At 47.3% G+C, this 21,089-nt stretch overlaps 1 pseudogene; it reads left to right on the top strand.

The window, feature by feature from the left end:
• Positions 1-10,849: 10,849 nt before the first annotated feature.
• Positions 10,850-16,711, top strand: LOC134342101 (probable G-protein coupled receptor 139; annotated as a pseudogene).
• The last annotated feature ends 4,378 nt before the right edge of the window (positions 16,712-21,089 follow it).

Raw genomic sequence — 21,089 nt, 5'->3', positions numbered from 1 at the left:
GCTGAACAAGTCCCAAAGTAAATGTCCGCTCTCTGATTTATTTCCATTTCCCTCCGAGGGAACAAAATCTTTTACATCAGCTGTTGAGAAAATCACCTTTGTTCTACCTCCATGTGAGATGAAGAGAGGTGAGTTACCAACAGAGAGAGACAAAAGGTAAAATACCTATTGGGCGCCCGGTCGGTCTCCGCAGTCCCCAGAGTGGTGCAGACACTAACTCAGTCTGTCTGCTTGGCTCTCCCTGTACTGGGATCCTGTTCATGATGCCAAATGTTAACAATGTATCTGAATAAAACTCAGTCTGTCTGCTTGGCTCTCCCTGTACTGGGATCCTGTTCATGATGCCAAATGTTAACAATGTATCTGAATAAAACTCAGTCTGTCTGCTTGACTCTCCCTGTACTGGGATCCTGTTCATGATGCCAAATGTTAGCATTGAATCTGAATAAAACAGTCTGTCTGCTTGACTCTCCCTGTACTGGGATCCTGTTCATAACGCCAAATGTTAACATTGTATCTGAATAAAACTCAGTCTGTCTGCTTGACTCTCCCTGTACTGGGATCCTGTTCATAACGCCAAATGTTAACATTGTATCTGAATAAAACTCAGTCTGTCTGCTTGGCTCTCCCTGTACTGGGATCCTGTTCATAATGCCAAATGTTAACATTGAATCTGAATAAAACTCAGTCTGTCTGCTTGACTCTCCCTGTACTGGGATCCTGTTCATAACGCCAAATGTTAACATTGTATCTGAATAAAACTCAGTCTGTCTGCTTGACTCTCCCTGTACTGGGATCCTGTTCATAACGCCAAATTTTAACATTGTATCTGAATAAAACTTCAGTCCGTCTGCTTGGCTCTCCCTGTACTGGGATCCTGTTCATGATGCCAAATGTTAGCATTGAAGCTGAATAAAACACGGGAGACCAGCTTCTTATCGTCCCCACAGTTGATAGCGCATTCTCCTGCAGGAGTTTGAGACCCAGTTGTCAAAGGGAAGGCACGTAAGCACTGCCACCATCTGACAAGTGGACGGACTTTGTCAGGTTACAGCCGTATATTTACACATAGTAAGCCCCATACATTACTATTGCAAGATGTTATTTGAACTGGTACACCCACCAAGTCTGTTGGTGCAAAACATAATTGCTTAGATAAGAGAGTTCGAAAAATGAAGGTTTAAATTACAGATGGATGTGCTGTCCAGTCCTTACCAGTTATTCCCTTCGCAAGGCCCTGATTAATTACAGACAGATGCTGATTCCTGTCCTTATCGGTGAGTCCTCCTCCCTTTACTCAAACGAGGGTACAATGTATAATGTTATCAGCTAAAGAGGGTGCAATGTGTAATGTTATCAGCTAAAGAGGGTGCAAGGTGTAATGTTATCAGTTCACAGTGTGTCTCTCTGCAAGCTGAAGAGAACTGGTAATGAGCCTGTCTTAGCTAACCGCTGAAGACAGAGTTTACTCCAGTTCAAAAATTCCAATTCAGTCTCAATTATTCTTTTATCCAAAGGTTACAAAGGTTCAAAATGATTTTATAAAATTCATCCTCAATTCCTCAGGAGGGTCCAGGAGAAATATTTATGTTCAATATAGAAACTGGTTTTACCTGTATGTATTATGGCGATGCAAAAGTTGCTGGAGAATTTACAAGTGGGAAGAAGTGGAGTGATATTTGGAAATCTGACCTTTTTAAAGCATAATTTAGCAAGCAAAACATATATGGACAATGTGCAAAATCTGTGGTAAGAAAATACTTCATAACCTGTTACAGGCCTGCTACATAGGTTGTGTGAGAGTGCAGATGAACTCGATCGAACCCAGAGGAGATGAAAGTTGTTATCAACAGTGCTTTGCCGGCTGTTAAAATAAATACCTCTCCAGGTAAAATTCACTGTGCACATGTTGTCACTGGGTTAAATAAATGCACAATACAAGATTTATGTGCACACTGGTCATTACAAATGAGAGGGGGCATTGCTGGGAAGGTGGGGAGACCTCCAGTGTCCTTGATGCCCTCACCTACAAGATGTAACCCTGCACTTTATGGAGTTGGAACTTGAAATGGATGAATTCCGGATCATCCAGGAGCTGGAGGGGGTGATTGATAAGACATTAGGAGCGGTGAGTTACACCCAAGGTGCAGGACACAGGAAACTGGGTGAGAGTCAGGAAGGGGAATGGGTTTAAAAAGCCACCGCAGAGTACTCTTGCTGCTATCCTGCACAACAACAGGTGGGACCACTTTAGAAACTGCTGGGGGGATTACCTGGCAGAGGAAAGTCAAAGGGGTGATAGGAGATTCACTAGTTAGGGGAACAGAACAACAGGGGACTAATATCCTAGTGGTAATGCTTCTAGTGTGGGGTGAGGGGTGATGAGGTTAAAATAAGTTGTAGGGGGAATGGGAGCCAGACTGACAGAACAGATAGTGGGGAGGGTGAATTGAATTGATTTGACTTTATTACATACATCCTTCCTATACATGAAGAGTAGAAATCTTTACGTCACATCTCCATCTAAATGTGCAATGTGTAATTTATAGTCATTTATAATAAATAGTTTGTACACAGGACAGTCAATATAACATAGAAATGCAATTGTATCAGCATGAATTAATCAGTCTGATGGCCTGGTAGAAGAAGCTGTCCCAGAGCCTGTTGGTCCTTTTGCTGTGGTACCGTTTCCTGGATGGTAGCAGCTGGAACAGTTTGTGGTTGTGGTGAATTGGGTCCCCAATATCCTTTGGGCCCTTTTTACACACCTGTCTCTGTAAATGTCCTGAATAGTGGGAAGTTCACATCTACAGATGCACTGGGCTGTCCGCACCACTCTCTGCAGGTTCCTGCGATTAAGGGAAGTACAGTTCCCATACCAGGCAGTGATGCAGCCAGTCAGAATGCTCTCAATTGTGTCCCTGTAGAAAGTCCTTAGGATTTGGGGCCCCATCCCAAACTTCTTCAACCGTCTGAGGTGAAGAGATGCTGTTGTGCTCTTTTCACAACACAGCCGGTATGTACAGACCATGTGAGATCCTCGGTGATGTTTATGCTGAGGAACTTAAAGCTGTTCACCCTCCCAACCCCAGATCCATTGATGTCAATAGGGGTTAGCCTGTCTCCATTCCTCCTGTCGTCCACAATCAGCTCCTTTGTTTTTGTGACAATGAGGGAGAGTTTGTTTTCTTGACACCCGTCAGATGTTGTTCAGACCTCAGGTAGAGTCAGCAATCAAATGGTTGAGCATGGTGCGATGAATGTGCTGAGCTGTGTATATCACAATGCAAGAAGCATCGCAGGAAAGCCAGATGAGCTCAGGACAGGGAATTATGATATTGTAGCCATTATTGGGACTTGGTTGCTCCCAACAGTCTGAGGGATTTAGAGGAACAAATTTGTAGAGAGATCACAGACTATTCCAAGAAACAAAGGTTGATTCAGTAAGTGATTTTAACTTTCCATATATTGACTGGGACTCCCATACTGTAAAAGGACTAGATGGGGTAGAGTTTGTCAAATGTGCCCTTAATCAGTACGTGGAATTCCTCACGTTTAAGTGTGCAATAAGCTGTTAGGAAATGATCCAGGGCTGCTGACAGAAATTAGTGATTATAATGCCATGAGATTCAAAGTACATATGGAAAAAGAGAGGTCTGGACCACGGGTTGAGATTCTAAATTGGAGAAAGGTCAATTTTGATGGTATCAGAAAAGATCTGACAAGTGTGGTTTGGGACAGGCGTTTTCTGGCAAAGGAGTACTTGGTAAGTGGGAGGCCTTCAGAAGTGAAATTTTGAGGGTGCAGAGATTGTACGTGCCTGCCAAAATTAAAGTTGAAAGGTAACTGGTGCAGGGAACCTTGGGTTTCAAGAGATATTGAGTCCCCGGATATTTTGTTCTTCTAAATGCCTCAGACTGTTGGGTGCTACCAAGACTCATTAATGACCACAATATCATAATTCCACACCCTGAGCTCATCCGACATTTTGTTTTCGTCGTCTTCTGCAGGTTTCTAAAAGTTTCCCAATAGTTTTTGCTCTTTTGTTTGCCCTCTCTTTAGCTTTTATATTGGCTTTGGCTTCTCATTTCATCCACAGTTGTGTCCTCCTGCCTTTACAATGCTTCCACGTCTTTGGGATGTATCGATCACTCAGCTCCCGAATTGCTCCCAGAAACTCCAGCCATTGCTGCTTCGTTGTCACTCCTACCAGTTTTCCTTTCCGAACAAGTTTGTCCAGCTTCTCTGTCATAGGAACATGGAGAGGTTCAGTACAGAAACAGGCTATTTGGCCCATCCGGTCAATGCTGAAATAGCATTTAAGCTGTCTAATGCAACTAGAACCTTTGCACTGGGACAAAGTCTTTAGAGGACAGTGGTGTTTTCTAACAACCCTTCAGAAGCAGGGAAAATGACCCATAACGTGGAAATGAGTCGTAATTAAGGAGGTTAACTACCAATGTCATGCTTCTCAGAACAAAGATTAGAGGGGCGAAGAACATCCCAGAGGTTCAGTACAGAAACAGGCTATTTGGCCCATCTAGTCAAAGCTGGAAAAAACATTTAAAGTCTCTACTGCAACTACCTGCACTGGGACTTTCGCCTTCAGACCCCTATCATCCAGCTCCCATCCAAACTTCTTTTAAATGGTGAAACCGAGCTCATGCTCACTACTTGTGCTGGCAACTCATTCCACACACTCATGACCATTTCAGTAAAGAGCTTTCCTCAATGTTCCTGTTAAATTTTCACCTTTCCCACTTACCCATGAACTCTGGTTGTTATCCCACCCAACCTCAGTGGAAATAACTGCTTGCATTTACCCTATTTATACCCTCATAATTTTGTATACTTGTAACAAATTCTCAAAGCAATGTATAATTTCCTTCTTTATGTTTTGAGCCTTTTTGAGGTGTGTAAGATTATGAGGGGCTTTGATCATGTGGATAGCCAGAGGTTTTTACCCAGGGCTGAAATGCTTACACGAGGGGGCATAGTTTTAAGGTGCTTGGAAATAGGTACCGAGGGGATGTCAGGGGTAAGTTTTTTACACAGAGAGTGGTGGGTGTGTGGAATGCACTGCCGACTATTTGTGTGAGAGTGTTTCAGTTACTGTGGGGCCAGGAGCCCATGCAGCTCAGTGGGAACAGGGAATAATACCAATGGAGAGAGTCAACCTGAGCCAGCTCACAGATTGGAGATGGCAGAAATGCCCCATTCTTATAGAGACAGGAAGAGCATCACAGAGTTTAATGGTCATTCCAGATACCAGCACTGTGCCCTGTTAGAAGATGATTTTGCTCTCCAACTTGGGTTGAACTTCACTGTAACAGTGTAATCCCAGATCACACTTTGACAACTCAAGTGATCTCATCTGAAAGGTTTTCCTACACCCATTGATGGATTTTGTAAATCTTTTTGCAGGTTAAAAATGACAAGGAATTTGTCTGCTGGAATCTCGAACACAACACGCCAATTTTGCTGTCTCTGTCCAGATATTTAATAGTCATAGTCATACTTTATTGATCCCGGGGAAAATTGGTTTTCGTTACAGTTTCACCATACAGTGGAAGAAGTGGAACAAGGCATTCACTCAATCATCCCTCCTGCTCAGACTGTGGGGAGTGATTCTCTCGACCATCAGACCAATTGGCATGCCCGTAATTTTAAACAGGGGGGAATCCATTCATCTGCTCAGACAGTGGGAATGGATTCAATCGGTCATCTCAACTGAGGGTACATCAGCAAGTTCACACTGGACAAGGCTATTCACCTGTTCTGTGTGTGAGAAGGGCTTCAGTCGGTCTTTCCATCTGTGGACACACCAGTCAGTTCACCCTGGGCAGGGGCTAGTCATCTGCTGAACTTGTCGGGAACAATTCACTGGATAACCTGACCTAATGTCTCACCAGCGAGTTCACACCGGGGAGCAGCCATTCACCTGCTCGGACTGCGGGAAGGGATTCACTTGCTCATCTCAACTGAAGGTACATCAGCGAGTTCACACTGGAGAGAGGCCATTCATCTGCTCAGACTGTGGGAAAGGATTCACTCAGTCATACCATCTGCTGACACACCAGCGAGTTCACACTGGGGAGAGACCGTTCACCTGCGCAGACTGTGGGAAGAGATTCACTTGGTCAACCGATCTGGTGACACACCAGCGAATTCACACCGGGGAGAGACCGTTCACCTGTTCAGACTGTGGGAAGGGATTCATTTGCTCATCTGAACTGAAGGTACATCAGCGAGTTCACACTGGGGAGAGGCCGTACACCTGCTCAGACTGTGGGAAGGGATTCACTCAGTCATCGAGCCTACAGAGACACCAGCGAGTTCACACTGGGGAGAGGCCGTTCACCTGCTCTCAATGTGGGAAGGGATTCGCTCAGTCATCTAACCTTGTGACACACTACCGTGTTCACACTGGGGGGATGTTTCAATAAGCTGCGTGCTGGGTATTTGTCCATCACTGGTGCTGAATGCAATTTCGAGAGTGACTGTCGGTGCTGAACTCTGCAATTATTGCTGCTGCTCACCACACCTCAAATGGCCGACGCTTCACTGGAAATGTCTGCTGGGGAGGGAGTGACGGCTTTGGTAGAAGTGAGCACAGGAGAAGGAGGGACGCGCTGATTTAAATCGGGCGAATCCTTGGTTAATGTGGCCGCCGGGAATGGAGTGAGACACTGACTTACAATGGCCACTGTCGCTCACAGAATCTATGGCGAAGGAACATGCGGTGCCCGTGGATACAATCCCGGGATCGAGTGTCTTATTGATTGTAATAACAGTGTTTTAATTTGTGTTTTATATAGTCTTGGGCATTGTATATATGTTTTAATTCTAATAATGTTGTCATTGAATAAACTAATGTATATATCTCAGATATTCACACATACACATTTTCATGTGGGTTGTGGGGAGGAGGGGTGAGGGGTTTGGGAGGAAGAGGAGTGACGGGATGAGGAGTGGGCTGATGAGACGGTGACCATGGCGAAGTCACTGATTCAATAGGGGACGAAAGGGGAGGCGAAAGTTCCTGTCACAAACTGGTGGCCAACATGGAGAAGATAAGGACGAGGTGAAGAAGAGTGAAACGTCAGAAAAGGAGCGGCATACATCAAAGTTGCTGGTGAACGCAGCAGGCCAGGCAGCATCTATAGGAAGAGGTACAGTCGACGTTTCAGGCCGAGACCCTTCGTCAGGACTAACTGAAGGAAGAGTGAGTAAGGGATTTGAAAGCTGGAGGGGGAGGGGGAGATGCCAAATGATAGGAGAAGACAGGAGGGGGAGGGATAGAGCCGAGAGCTGGACAGGTGATAGGCAAAAGGGGATATGAGAGGATCATGGGACAGGAGGTCCGGGAAGAAAGACGGGGGGGGGGTGACCCAGAGGATGGGCAAGAGGTATATTCAGAGGGACAGAGGGAGAAAAAGGAGAGTGAGAGAAAGAATGTGTGCATAAAAATGAGTAACAGATGGGGTACGAGGGGGAGGTGGGGCCTAGCGGAAGTTAGAGAAGTCAATGTTCATGCCAGGCAGGTTGGAGGCTACCCAGATGGAATATAAGGTGTTGTTCCTCCAACCTGAGTGTGGCTTCATCTTTACAGTAGAGGAGGCCGTGGATAGACATGTCAGAATGGGAATGGGATGTGGAATTAAAATGTGTGGCCACTGGGAGATCCTGCTTTCTCTGGCGGACAGAGCGTAGATGTTCAGCAAAGCGGTCTCCCAGTCTGCGTCGGGTCTCACCAATATATAAAAGGCCACATCGGGAGCACCGGACGCAGTATATCACCCCAGTCGACTCACAGGTGAAGTGATGCCTCACCTGGAAGGACTGTTTGGGGCCCTGAATGGTGGTAAGGGAGGAAGTGTAAGGGCATGTGTAGCACTTGTTCCGCTTACACGGATAAGTGCCAGGAGGGAGATCAGTGGGGAGGGATGGGGGGGACGAATGGACAAGGGAGTTGTGTAGGGAATGATCCCTGCAGAATGCAGAGAGGGGGGGGGGGAAGGAAAGATGTGCTTAGTGGTGGGATCCCGTTGGAGGTGGCGGAAGTTACGGAGAATAATATGTTGGACCCGGAGGCTGGTGGGGTGGTAGGTGAGGACCAGGGGAACCCTATTCCTAGTGGGGTGGTGGGAGGATGGAGTGAGAGCAGATGTACGTGAAATGTGGGAGATGCGTTTAAGAGCAGAGTTGATAGTAGAGGAAGGGAAGCCCCTTTCTTTAAAAAATGAAGAAAAGGAGCGGGACTGCTGGGACGAGGAGGGAGGGGAAGTGATGGGACGGGGATGGAGAGGAAGTGATGGGACGGGTATTGGGAGGGGAAGTGATGGGACGGGGAGGGAGAGGAAGTGATGGGACGGGTATTGGGAGGGGAAGTGATGGGACGGGTATTGGGAGGGGAAGTGATGGGACGGGGAGGGAGAGGAAGTGATGGGACGCGTATGGGGAGTGATGGGACGAGGAGGGAGGGGAAGTGATGGGACGGGGAGGGAGAGGAAGTGATGGGACGGGGAGGGGGGGAAGTGATGGGACGAGGAGGGAGAGGAAGTGATGGGACGGGGAAGGAGGGGAAGTTATAGAATTTGAAGGGAGGCAGGGGGCTGATAGGACAGGGTGGGGAGTAATAGGATGGGGAGTGCGGAGGGGTGACTTACTCAATAGTGGATGAAGGGTGGGTGGTGATATTTCCTTCGCTAATAAAAGGGGAGGGGTGTGCTAGAGGGGCAAAGGGAGAGCGAGGGGTCAGGACGCGGTCAGGGCTGATGGGACGGAGAGTTGAGTGTCATAACGGAGGGAGAGGGGAGAGACTAACTCAACGACGGAAGGAAGGGATCGGGTGGGGGAGCGAAATTTCCCATATGGAAATGCTCACCACCCAGGATGTGGTGGGTGGCGGAAGAAAGGACAAGGGGACAGAGAGGGGAGGGTGTCAGGGGTGACGGGGAGAGTTGGGGAGTGACTCACTGGGTAACACAGAGAGAGAGACATAGAGGGCGACGAGGAGAGGCGGAAATTAACATCGCAAAATGGCGGCCACCCAGCAGAAAGTGCACCTGCACAACATCGAAGTGGTGGGGAGAGGAAAGCGAGTTGTATGCGGAAATGGGTTTGAGGGTGATGAGATGGGAAATAGGGTGACGAGATGATGAGTGTGAGGGAGTGACACACTTCATGGTGGAGGAAGTGGGAGGGAGGGTCATACACTGCCGCAAAATCGCTGTCTGCAGAAGGTTAAATAGAGAGTTGCAACAGCGGGCATCGAGGGAAAGAAGAGGAGGGATGAGGGGTTGAGTTTGAATAAACAGGGAGGGAAGTGAGTGGAAGGTGAGGAAAAGGGTGTGCTTCATTCTACGATGCTGGGGGAGCAGCTGTCAATGCTAACCATCACAGAATGGCCGCCAACCAGGGTGAGATGGACGGTGATAGAGGGGACAGAGAGCGGAGTGTTTCAGGGGTGACCGGATGCCGAGGGTGGGACAGGGCGACTCGTAACAAGGGATCTGAACACTGGGGGGGAATGTAGCTACGGGAAGAGGTTGGCACCGTTACCACCCCTTCCCATCTCCAAAATACCACCTTCACTGTTCTCCCTCCCCCGCCCCTCAGGCCGCTCGGCCCGAATCCCTCTGGCTGTCCCGTGCAGTGGGGAACGTGACGTCACTGAGGCCCCTCAAAGGCAGGAGATGGCGCGGGCTCGCTGGAGAAGATGGAGGCGAGGTCTGTCGGTGCGGGCTGGTTAGCAGAGGGAAGGATGAAAAGGAGGGATCAAATTGAGGAGGTGAGGGGAGAAAGAAAAGGTGAGGAGGGGAGACGAGATGAGTAAAACCATCATCGCCTCTTCGTCGTCCATTACCCACTCCCTCAACCTCTCTCTCCCTCACTCCCCTCTCTTCCCCCGTCCCCTTTTCCTTCTCTATCTCTTCCCCCACCTCTCTCTCCCCACCCTGTCCTCCAACCCCTCTTACCACCCTTTATTTCGTTTCTCCCACTGTCCCTATCTCTTTCTCTCTCTACCCCTCTTGGTCCCACCCGTCTCTTCCTACCCTCTATCATTCTCTAGGCCCCTAGTCTCTCTTCCCTCTCCCACGCCTCCTCGCCCCGTCTCTGTATCCCGGGTCTCATCCCAAATCTCTCCCTCACCCCGGCTGCTCTGTCATCTACGATTTCTCTCCCTCTCCCTCACTGTCCTCCCTCCCCAGTCGTTCTCTCTCCGCCCTCCCAGATTCTCTCTCTCCAACAGTCTCTTTCAATGTTAAAAGCAAATTTATTATGAAAGTACATCCATGTCACCACATAGAGCTCTGAGATTCATTCTAAAAACATAGAACACAGAAACATAGAAAACCTGCAGCACAATACAGGCAGTTCAGCCTACAAAGCTGTGCCGAAAAAGTCATTTTCTTGCAGGCATACACAGAAAATACAACATAAAATAATGACCATAATAGAATCACTTAAATATATCTGCTGATGGAAATTAGACAGGGTTTTCTTCCCCCAGGGTCCCTCTCCACTCTCTCCTCACCCCCGTCTGTCTGCCCCAGACTCTCAGTCCCCCTCCAGACTCTCTATCCCAGAGCGCTTTCTCTCCCGTCTCTCTCCCGTCTCTCTCTCTCTCTCTCTCTCTCTCTCTCTCTCTCTCTCTCTCTCTCTCTCTCTCTCTCTCCCGTCTCTCTCCCCCATCACCTGAACGGTGACGTTGAGTGTGAGAAGTATGGTGGGGGTAAATCTCCCACTATCTCCCTCTCACTCCCTCTCTCTCCCCCTGTCTCCCCCTCTCTCCCCGTCTCTCTAAGCCAAATACTTATGTCACTCTTTTTTACATTCTGTCACAATGGAGGCGCTGGTAGATGGCGGACCCAAATGCAAGACACAGGCACTGAAGTACCAGGAGCAGAACCTGACCAGAGTAGGGACGTGACAGGATACAGATAAGAAGCAGGGACAAGAACGCAGACTTGGGCTTGGACCCAGAGCCAGAGATTGGACAAGGACCCAGAACCGGGATCTTGCCTCGGGCTCGGGCCCTAGAACCAGGCATGGACATGACATGACTGCAGGACTGGAGGCTGGGGTCTTGAGGCTTGAAGACAGGCTTGGTGTCTTAGGGTCTTGAGGCCTAGAGACAGGCTTGGGGTCCTGGGGTCTTGAGGCTTGAGGCTGGGGTCTGGGTCTTGAGGCTTGAGGATGCGGTCTGGGTTTTGAGGCTTGAGACTGGGGTCTGGGTCTTGAGGCTTGAGACTGGGGTCTGGGTCTTGAAGCTTGAGGCTGTGGTCTGGGTCTTGAGGCTTGAGGCTGGGGTCTGGGTTTTGAGGCTTGAGACTGGGGCCTGGGTCTTGAGGCTTGAGACTGGGGTCTGGGTCTTGAAGCTTGAGGCTGTGGTCTGGGTCTTGAAGCTTGAGGCTGGGGTCTGGGTCTTGAGGCTTGAAGCTGGGGTCTGGGACGAGGCTTGAGGCTGGGGTCTGGTTCTCGGGTCTTGAAATGCGGAGTCTGATAATTCGGAGGCTGGAGCTCAGAGACAGACTGGGAACTGAACATCAACATAGAGCTGGGACTTATCCTTCGAAAAGCCTGGACTCATCTTTAACACGACACGAACACGAGACTGGACAGTACATAGACTTAGAGCCGGGACTTATCCTTAGACAAGCCGGGACTCAACTTTATCTCCACACCAAGATGGGACAGGTCCCTCCGTCGGGTAACGGCAGGATGGCCGGACTTACCTAATAGAGGCAAAGACAAGACATGACCCCCCCCCCCCCCCCCCGCAGGGCAACGGCTGAACAGCCTGATTTACCCAACGGAGGCGAGGGCAAGACAAGACAGATCCCCCCGCAGGGCAACTGCAGAACGGCCTGACTTACTCCACGGAGGCGAAGGCAAGAAGAGACAAACATCGAAGAACAACAGACAGTTCTATCTCTGCTTCGGGGTTGCTCCGAGTCGCAGTTACGGCCAACGACCTCGGCTGGCTACGGGAACAGCCGGATCCTTACCTAGCTCGGAGTGGCTGACGGCCCTTCAGCTGGCCCGGGAAACGGCCGAATCCATACCACAAAGACAGCTGCGGCTACTGACAGCAAGGCTCCATGAGGGGATAGTTCCCCACCGCGGCCTAAAGATGGCAAGTGGCCGCTCTGGCCTTCCACCGGGAGGTTGCTCCCAGGGGATCTTGACAAGACAAACCAGCAGCCCACACTCAACCCCAAGACTGCTGATATTCCAAGCCCCAAGATAGGAATCAGTTGCCTATGATTAACTCAACCAAAACAAGGGACAACTGGAAGACCCGGAGTCCTTAGTCCACGGACCGGACCGTGAACCGGAATGCGGACTTTACGGACCGGACCATGACACATTAACAATATTCAAAAGTAAGCTTTTGAAACAAATTTCATTTTCCTCTCAACGAAAAACTGCACATTTTAGTTATCTTTATCTTTGAATTTTACTCAGCTTCATTTTCGCTGAATCTACAAAATTTTTTTGAAATGCTGGAAATTATTTAACAGCACCTCACCACACCTGCGGCTCAGGAACTATGCAGAAATAATTAACTGCATGTGTCATTTCATTAAATGCCAATATCCACGAAGGGTTCTGGCGTCACAAGAGAGTTTTCCTCTCCTGTTAAATAGCATCTGAATCGCTGAGTTCTCACTGAGCTGCCGCTCAGACACTCACAGCGATTCGCTGATCTTCAAAGCGGACAGAGAGAGTGCAGTCTGAGGAAGGAAGATTTTCTGGTTCCGTAATCGAGCAGAGACCGGGAACAGCAGAGTGGAATGTGGCAGAAATTCCGAAGAATATCGTCTGGGCCTCTCAATTTATCTTTGCGACTTTGACCTTGGATCTTCGAATTGCGCACAAATTAAAAGTCATTCAAGTTATTTACTACCCCGGTCTCGCTATCATTGCTCTTCCCGGTGAGTCTCTCTCCAAAGTTCAACTATAAAACAATACCTAACTGCTTTCTAATGTTTATCACCCAATTGAAATTATTGCTACTGTCGCGATCTCCAGGTAAGAAATCTCCGAAACTTCAAATTCTGCAACGATGCTCTTCACTGTGGCTCTTGTAATTGTGCGGGTGTAATGGCCAATGATCCAATCGGTAAACTCCGTTCAACCGTTGCTCACATCAGTTCATGAACGAGGTTTAATATTTTGCCTCTGGAAGCGTTGCTTTCTTTCAGTCGCTCCATCCCCTGTTCGAAAATACCGGCTTTTGAATCAAGTTGCTTCCTCTCCTTGTGTTTGCAGCGGAATTCAATCTGACTTCCAGGTGCGGATTATTCTCGCAGACAACCGGTCTGATGATGAACCAGCCGCCAACGTCACCGCGCACCCAGCCCCGCCCAGCTCCGTACGTGCTGCCACGTCATCGAACAGAACATCCCGCCTTCCCACTTCTCCCAGAACCGACTGTCTACTCTAAACTCCCGGGCTGTCCAGGGAATCCGTGATCCTTTCCTCACGGTTCACCACTGGCGTTCGTCCCGCTGCAGCTCCGTCTCCGCATTACCGGAGTTTGTGAGCAAATGTCTGAATTGTTTCACCTCTGTCCTTTCCTGTGGTAATTCACGTAATTTAAAACAATCCTTCATTCGCTTTTCAAATGTCACTCTGAGGCTTTCTCAGAACTGGGTTATAATAATGATAAAGAGAGACGGCTCGTTATCTGTCTTCTCCTGAGAGGAGTTACATTATGGTGACTATAATCCCGACTCTCTCATTCTGTGGTCATTTCAAACAATATTCTTCTGAATAACATTGTGCAGCAGAAAATGTAGCTGTCTGTATGGACTGAATAGCGCAATTCCGTTTGAGGTTTAGATTTCTTCCTTGAATTCCATTGACATTGTATTCAATAAAAAGGAAAGGCATCTCGATGTGTACTATACTATGGTTAAAATATTCTCGTGATCATTCGCTCTCCTCTGACTGTCCGCCAAACGATGTCTGTATCAGATCTCATTCTACAATTAGAACTCCACTATTATAAAATGCCAATGTCCTTACTGTTGTTCTTTTTTAATTCTCGGCCAGCGCATTTGACAGTGATCTCAGTGATTTCGTGTAGTCTTTGTACAAACTGATTCCATTCAAAAACATTCATCACTAATTATTTTATTATGGTCAGCGTTTCAAGTCAAGTCAAGTAAAGTCACTTTTTATTGTTATTTCGACCATAATTGCTGGTACAGTACACAGTAAAAACGAGACAAAGTTTTCGGAACCATGGTGCAAAAGGAAACAATACAAAAACTAGGCTGGAACACGTAAAGCAACACAAAACGACACTAGACTACAGACCTACCCAGGACTGCATAAAGTGCACAAAATAGTGCAGGCATTGCAATAAATAATAAACAAGACAATAGGCACAGTAGAGGGCAGTAGGTTGGTGTCAGTCTAGACTCTGGGTACTGAGGAGTCTGATGGCTTGGGTAAAGAAACGGTGACATAGTCTGGTCGTGAGAGCCCGAATGCTTCGGCGACTTTTGCCAGATGGCAGGAGGGAGAAGAGTTTGTATGAGGAATGCGTGGGGTCTTTCAGAATGCTGTTAACTATGTGGATGTTTGCAGTTGACTGTGAACTCTGTCGGTGTTCTGAAGCGAAAAGAAAAACACAACAATCCGCAAACTGAAAAATTACTAACGGGCTGCGATGCATTGCTTTGGGGATAAAAGAGGACATTATTGCGGGTAAGTAAAATTTCAGCTGGAATGGAATAAATGCAGAGAAATGGAGGAAAATCTCTTTAATAAGGGCAGGAGTAACTGAAGGGGATAAAGAACTTTGGAGGAAAAATTTCATAGGAATATCATCATCCCAGTTAACTTTCGGCCTGTGAACATAGCACCCGCCGCCGCAAAGTCAGATCTCCTGCTCAACGTGTCCTAGGGAGTCGACCAGTTTCTCCGAGTTTTAGGTCAGCAGCTGCGAATCAGTCAATGGGTCGTGTGAAACTTAGATAGATTCCGCTTCTCCGAATCACTCGCTCATTGAGCGAATTCACTGGAGCTACTGCAGACCGGACGATCGGTGACAGTATTTTATATATAGCGAGGATGCCGGAGACCTTTCCCCAGTACTGTAGTAATTGCATGTACTACACTGTACTACTGCCGCAAGAATAACTAATTTCTTGACATAAGATGTTGATGACAAATCTGTTTCTGATATAGGTCTCTGCTATGGGCTGAGAGTGGGAAGGGATCAGGGAGAGGGGCTCATAGTTGGGAAAAGCGGGAGGGAGAGTGGAGGGCGCGGGAAACACCAGGGAGACATTTTGTAATTGTCAGTAATTCGCAGCATAGTTTTCTCCCGCCAGATTTGCAAGCCGGTTCTCCACTCCACGTTGACAACACGGGACTGTGTCATATTCTTAGGCTCCCTAGCTATATATATCTGCCAAAGACTGTTGCACGGTAGGACGGTAGGTATAATGATCAGTGGCGCAAACCTGCCGTTGATGTAAACAGTCGCTGTTGCGGAAAGTTATTTAAGTTTCTGTAGAGTTCGTGTTTGATGTCCCATTTACATCTTCTCCCCAAACACGCCCGAAGTTGCGAAATTATCAGTGATCCTTATTTGTGTTATTCGCTGCCGCTCTTGGGTGATATCTGTCGGCAAATTTTGCCTTTGATTTTTTCGCTAATTTCACTTAGGATTTGAATCTAATAGTTAAATTTCTCTATAGACTTCCAGAGGAGCAATGATTTACTAACATGACAGAGAACAAATCTGATTAATTGTATGCCCACTTCACAGAGAAGGCTCCCTGATGTGTGTCTACTGATTATTTTCTATGCTCCTCGCAGTGAACCTGGTGATGATTTTAATCTTGTCCAGAGGAAAGTGCGGTCTCTCCAGAGTTGTCACTCTCTACCTGGTTGCCATGGCAGCGGCGGATCTTATGGTCGTTGTCCTGGACCTGATACTGAGCAAGATTCTGCATCAATGGAACTTTTCCTCTGGGCTAGAGATACACCAGTGTGTAAAATCCATGCCGTCCTGCTTTACGCCGCCACCGATTGTTCGGTCTGGTTCACCGTCACTTTCACATTTGATCGATCTGTCGCCAGAAACTGAAAAGAAAATATTGCACCGGGAAAACTGCGGCTGTGATTCTGGGGACAGTGACTGTAATCAGCTGTTTAAGAAACATTTACTGGTATTTCCGGCTCCCAGGGCGTTATGCAATGATAATTCATCCATTTATTTGTATGGGTACCGCGCATTATGTGTCTTTATCCGTCTTAATACCAATGGAATTATTTAATTACCTTCTCACCTCTGTAATCCCATTCCTGCTGGTTCTCCTGACGAATGGATTAACCGTCCGGCATGTTCTAGTCACCAGCAGGGGGCGCAGGAGACTCCGGCGTGCTGACAAGGGACAGAGTGACAGGGACCCGCAGATGGAGAGCCGCAGGAAATCCCTCGTTTTACTGCTGATCATCTCTGGCAATTTCGTCCTGCTGTGGGCACCGTTCACTGTGTATTCTGCGTGGAAACTGCTGTCTGCTTCCTCTGCGGTGACGGTGCCTCCTGATTCTCTGCGAGAACTGGGCTCGATGCTGCTGCACAAACACGGCTCTTTACGCCGTCGCCCAGACCAAGTTCAGGGAGCAACTGAAGAACGCGATAAAACATCCCCTGGCTCTTATTACTGCAAGGATGTGATGAATTCGTAAAGTTTCCCTGCCTGGTCTAACTAATTCACCCCTCATTGCAGGCAAACTCTGCACCAATGGGGATCCATGTAATTACGTGTACTTCACATTCCTCACTCGCTTTACTGTCGCACATGATTCCTCTCTCCAGCTCAACTGACGATCCTTTCAATCGTTTTTTTTTCGACACTCACCCGTTTATATCCCCCTCTCTTCCCGAGTGGAACGACCTACGTTTGTTAGTGTAGATCAGTGCCGCCCTTGTGACCCACAGTTCTGTCTTGCAAGTCCACTGTCCGCCTTTGCACAGAAAAAAAAACAGACTGTTAACATTCATTTTACCTCTGTTTTAAATCGCATTCTTCTGGTCTTGGAATGAGCAAATGACAGGCTTGGACAAACTCTTTATATAACCCAGTTCTCCTTGTCCTGAAAACGTCATTGTATAACTTGCACTGTTTACAGTTTAACGGCCTATTTTCTATAAGAGAGCGTCCGGAACTATACGTGGCACTCTATACACAACCTCCACAATGACCTATCATAATGTCTTGTTTTACGTTCCTTCCTGTTGCCCTGAATGAGAAAGGCCGGAATGAGAAACGGCTTCTCACTATACCATCGAAATCAGCGAGCAGTGAGCTTGTGCCTCTGGGTCCCTCGTGTCAACTGTACTCCGTAATGCCCGGCCATTTACAGCACAAGTGCTTTGCAAATTTTATTTCCAAAATGCACGACATTATACTTATCTACATTGGAATCCATTTACCACACATCCGTCACTTCTCTAATTGAACTAGGTATGTTTGCAATCAACAGTAATCTCCATCAGTATCAACAGCACCGCCTAATTTTGTGTCATGCAGAAACTTCCTGATCAAGACACGATTTCGCATCAAAATTACCGACATAAATAAGGATTAACGAACAACAGCGACCACTGTGTCATACCAAAAGTCTCCCATATCGAGCTGACTACCACACATCCTCACTAGCACCCTCCAGTTCCTTCCCAACTCTCTTGCCCCATTCGCAGCTCCCCACACTGGTCAGCTACCCTCTACGTTCAGTTCAGCGGCAGTGGGTGAATCCGAAATGTGTGCTATCTCTTTCCGTCCAGACCCGCTGCCCACTGTTTCTGCAGCGATTCGTTATTTGTTCTATATGACATATGCTTGACAGGGAGAACATGACTTTGAAAAATATAATCCAGGTGCAGTCTCAATAAAGCCCGAAATAACTGTGCGAGGTCTTACAGACAATAACTTACAATAAATGCAATGTATCATTTGATCTTCATCACGACTCACTGCACCTCAATCCCTCGCCTGTTAAACACACTCAGAGATGCTGTCTCTCTGTAGAAGAGGGTGACCATACATTGTCCACATTGGACTCCACGGCGGGAGGAGAAAATGACAGCGCGCCACGCGTGCTCAGCTCTTCGGTGAAAAATGATGTCGTATCTGTTAAATAGGAGCCGTGGACAATTCTGATTTGATGGAGAATAGACGTGAAAGCAATGAGAAACATCTGAAGAAATTTCTGAAACGCCCGTCCGCTGCTGTCGTTACTGTGTGGTCGGGAATCTTTCAGAGGGTAGTCCTCAAAATCCCCGGCCTTGCCTGCTTTTGTCGACCGAGAAGGAGGTCGAATCGTTCGGACAGGAATGCCGCTCAGTACTCGGTGTTGGAGAGCTGATCAGAGCTCGAAGTTTTCGGATGACTCAGAGTCGGATTGTGGTCGGCATGGCAGAGAGAGTTTTTTCTTCCTTCTCCCGTCAGCGTGAGATGTGGGACATTTGAGAAACTTTGAACTTTACTGTGCTCACGGACTTCTTCATCAAGTTATGGTATTGTTACACTCTTTGTAACTATATGTATAATTATGTGGTTTTGTCAGTTTTTTTCAGTCTTAGTTTGTCCTGTGATTTGTGACATCACACCGGAGGAAATAATGTATCACTTCTTAATGCATGCATTACTAAATGATAATAAAAGGGGACTACGTGTCTTCATAATCTAATCACTCAGTTTGACTACATCACCTTGATTCATCTGGACGGGATCATCGCTGCTCAAATCTCAGTGAGTATTGTCTGGTCCAGTCGGGTTTATTACCGTGTGCCCAGGGACGGTGAGGTACAGGTACAATGAAACATTCGCAGCATCATTGCAGGCTCGAAGAGACAGAGACATAAATCATACAATTCTGCATCATTGGCAAAAGATAGATGCCATCTTCTGCCATTTTCAGACTTGGAAATGATTCCTCGGGCAAACTGATGACATAGATTTGGATCAACTAATCTCCAAGCATCGGTCCCTATTATATATCCACTGGGATAGCATACAGGCCCAAGAAAGGCCTGTTTATTCCTTTTCTTTAAACACACAGACAACAGAAAGAAGGGCAAGACTCTAATCCTCTTCAGCCAGCCCTGACATTCAATAAGATCAGGCTGGTCCAAACCTGTTCTCATCTTACTCCCCACACCACACTTGCCGGTCAAAATTCCTCCACCAAATCTTCTTCCGTCTCCCTAGGTGAGAGGAAATAAATTTCTGTCGTCCGCCTTTATTTCAACGCCCTGATAACGCCACCAGCTTCCGATAGAAGCATATGGGTATAAATGTTAAAAAAAAAACGGGACATTGTGCTGAGATTTTGATCAGGATTGAGAGGACTTTGGGGAGGCAAAACCAGTCAGTGTTTGTGGGAGAGAACAACCCCTGGGTGAAACCGTTTTCCGCCATTGGGTAACATATTAGATTGACATCTGCACACACCAATGGGAGCTAGGTATGTTGCATGTCTTTGACGATGATTGGTTTGTGGGTTGTTGGCTGATTACGGGGGTGTGCACAGTCGTTGCATCACACCAGTGACAACCGGCGAGGGTGATATTGACGGAAGATCAGCGAACCTGCCTGTGTACGGCACTGCACGGTCGCTCGCTGGTCAGGAGTGCAATGGGGAGTTTGTAGAGCGAGTGACATGAAACTACGAAAGCTTTTCCCTTTCATGGACCCTTCTGCCCTGTTCAGCGACTGAGTCAGAATCTCAATCCCCTCCCACCCTCAGCCAGACAACATTTCTTATCGAAATACGTATTTTTTTTTTCTTTTTGGTTCAAACTTCAATTCTTTTTCAGCTAAATTTCACATGGTGGTCGTGTTTTAACGAAGCACTGAACCAAAGTTCCGGGAACAGACTTATTGGAACATCTCCACCCCTTCATGTCATGTTACCTGTTCGCCCGTACGTTTCAGCACTGGTTCATATCTCCTCCCCTACACTCCACCCCAGCTGTGTTGTAAATAAATATCTATAAACTTCCCACCCCAATCACGCAATCATTTCAGTGAACACAAACATCGATCATTGATTGCTAAACGCTTGCTTCAGCCTTGTGAGGAAAGTGTGGGAGTGAGGAGGAAAGGAGTATGTGGAGAGAGAGAGGGAGAGAGAGAGAGGGGGAGAGAGAGAGAGAGAGAGAGAGAGGGGGGGAGAGAGAGAGAGAGAGAGAGAGAGAGAGAGAATGTGTGCTTGTGTGTGTGTGTGTGAGTAGGTTACAGATAGAGATAGAGAAAGACCGAGACATGGAAGTGAAGCAGGGGAGAGAGTCACATCGTAGACAGGGCAAGAGCGATAAACGGGGGAGTTTGAAAGGCAGAGGAAGAGAGAGAGTTACACGGTAATTTACCGATTTCATGTTCACATTGGGCCACCGTTTTCCTCATAGTGTTTTCTTGACCATCAGAATATTTCACCCCACTGAGAAAACGAAATGGATCTTTCCGTCCCTTCATTTAAACTTAGAAGCTGGAGGGCTCGTTAAGTATGTCACCGTTCGGACGGAAGGTAATAATGGTTCATGCGTTTACACATGGCCGTCCAACAGAGGGAGCAAGAGAGAGCACTAAGTGATACTATGTGATGGTACTTCTCCCAGTTTCTTCAATCATAAAGACAATTAAAATTAAATTGGTGTCATTAATTCTTAAAATTCCAAGGTTGCTGCTGATTTGGCCGCAGGAATTCTGCTCAGTGCGATAAATCGTCCGCAATCCAGCTGAAGGAAGTAGGTTGGTGAACGAAGTGAGGCGCTCGGTATCCAAACAGCTGTAGAACCCACCGACATCAATCGCTCTGTTTCTACTCGAAATCTATTGTTAGAGACTCGGTTGCAAAGTAACAATGTCGTCTCTAAGTAAACTCCACCAGAAAGGATTGTTTAAGCTGCCTCACGGAGATTGATCAGAGTCGGGGTAGAAATGAACTCTGGACGCTGACTAGAAATGTAAGAGTATTGAAGAGTGTAAAAATCTTAAAGTCTGCCGCCTGGACTTCGAAGAGAACGCAGCGTTCAGATAATGTAGCGGCAG

This window comes from Mobula hypostoma, unplaced genomic scaffold, assembly GCF_963921235.1.
Source record: "Mobula hypostoma unplaced genomic scaffold, sMobHyp1.1 scaffold_121, whole genome shotgun sequence".
NCBI lineage: Eukaryota > Metazoa > Chordata > Chondrichthyes > Myliobatiformes > Myliobatidae > Mobula > Mobula hypostoma.
Note: the sequence above shows the minus strand (reverse complement) of the source record. Positions and strands in the feature narration are given on the sequence as shown.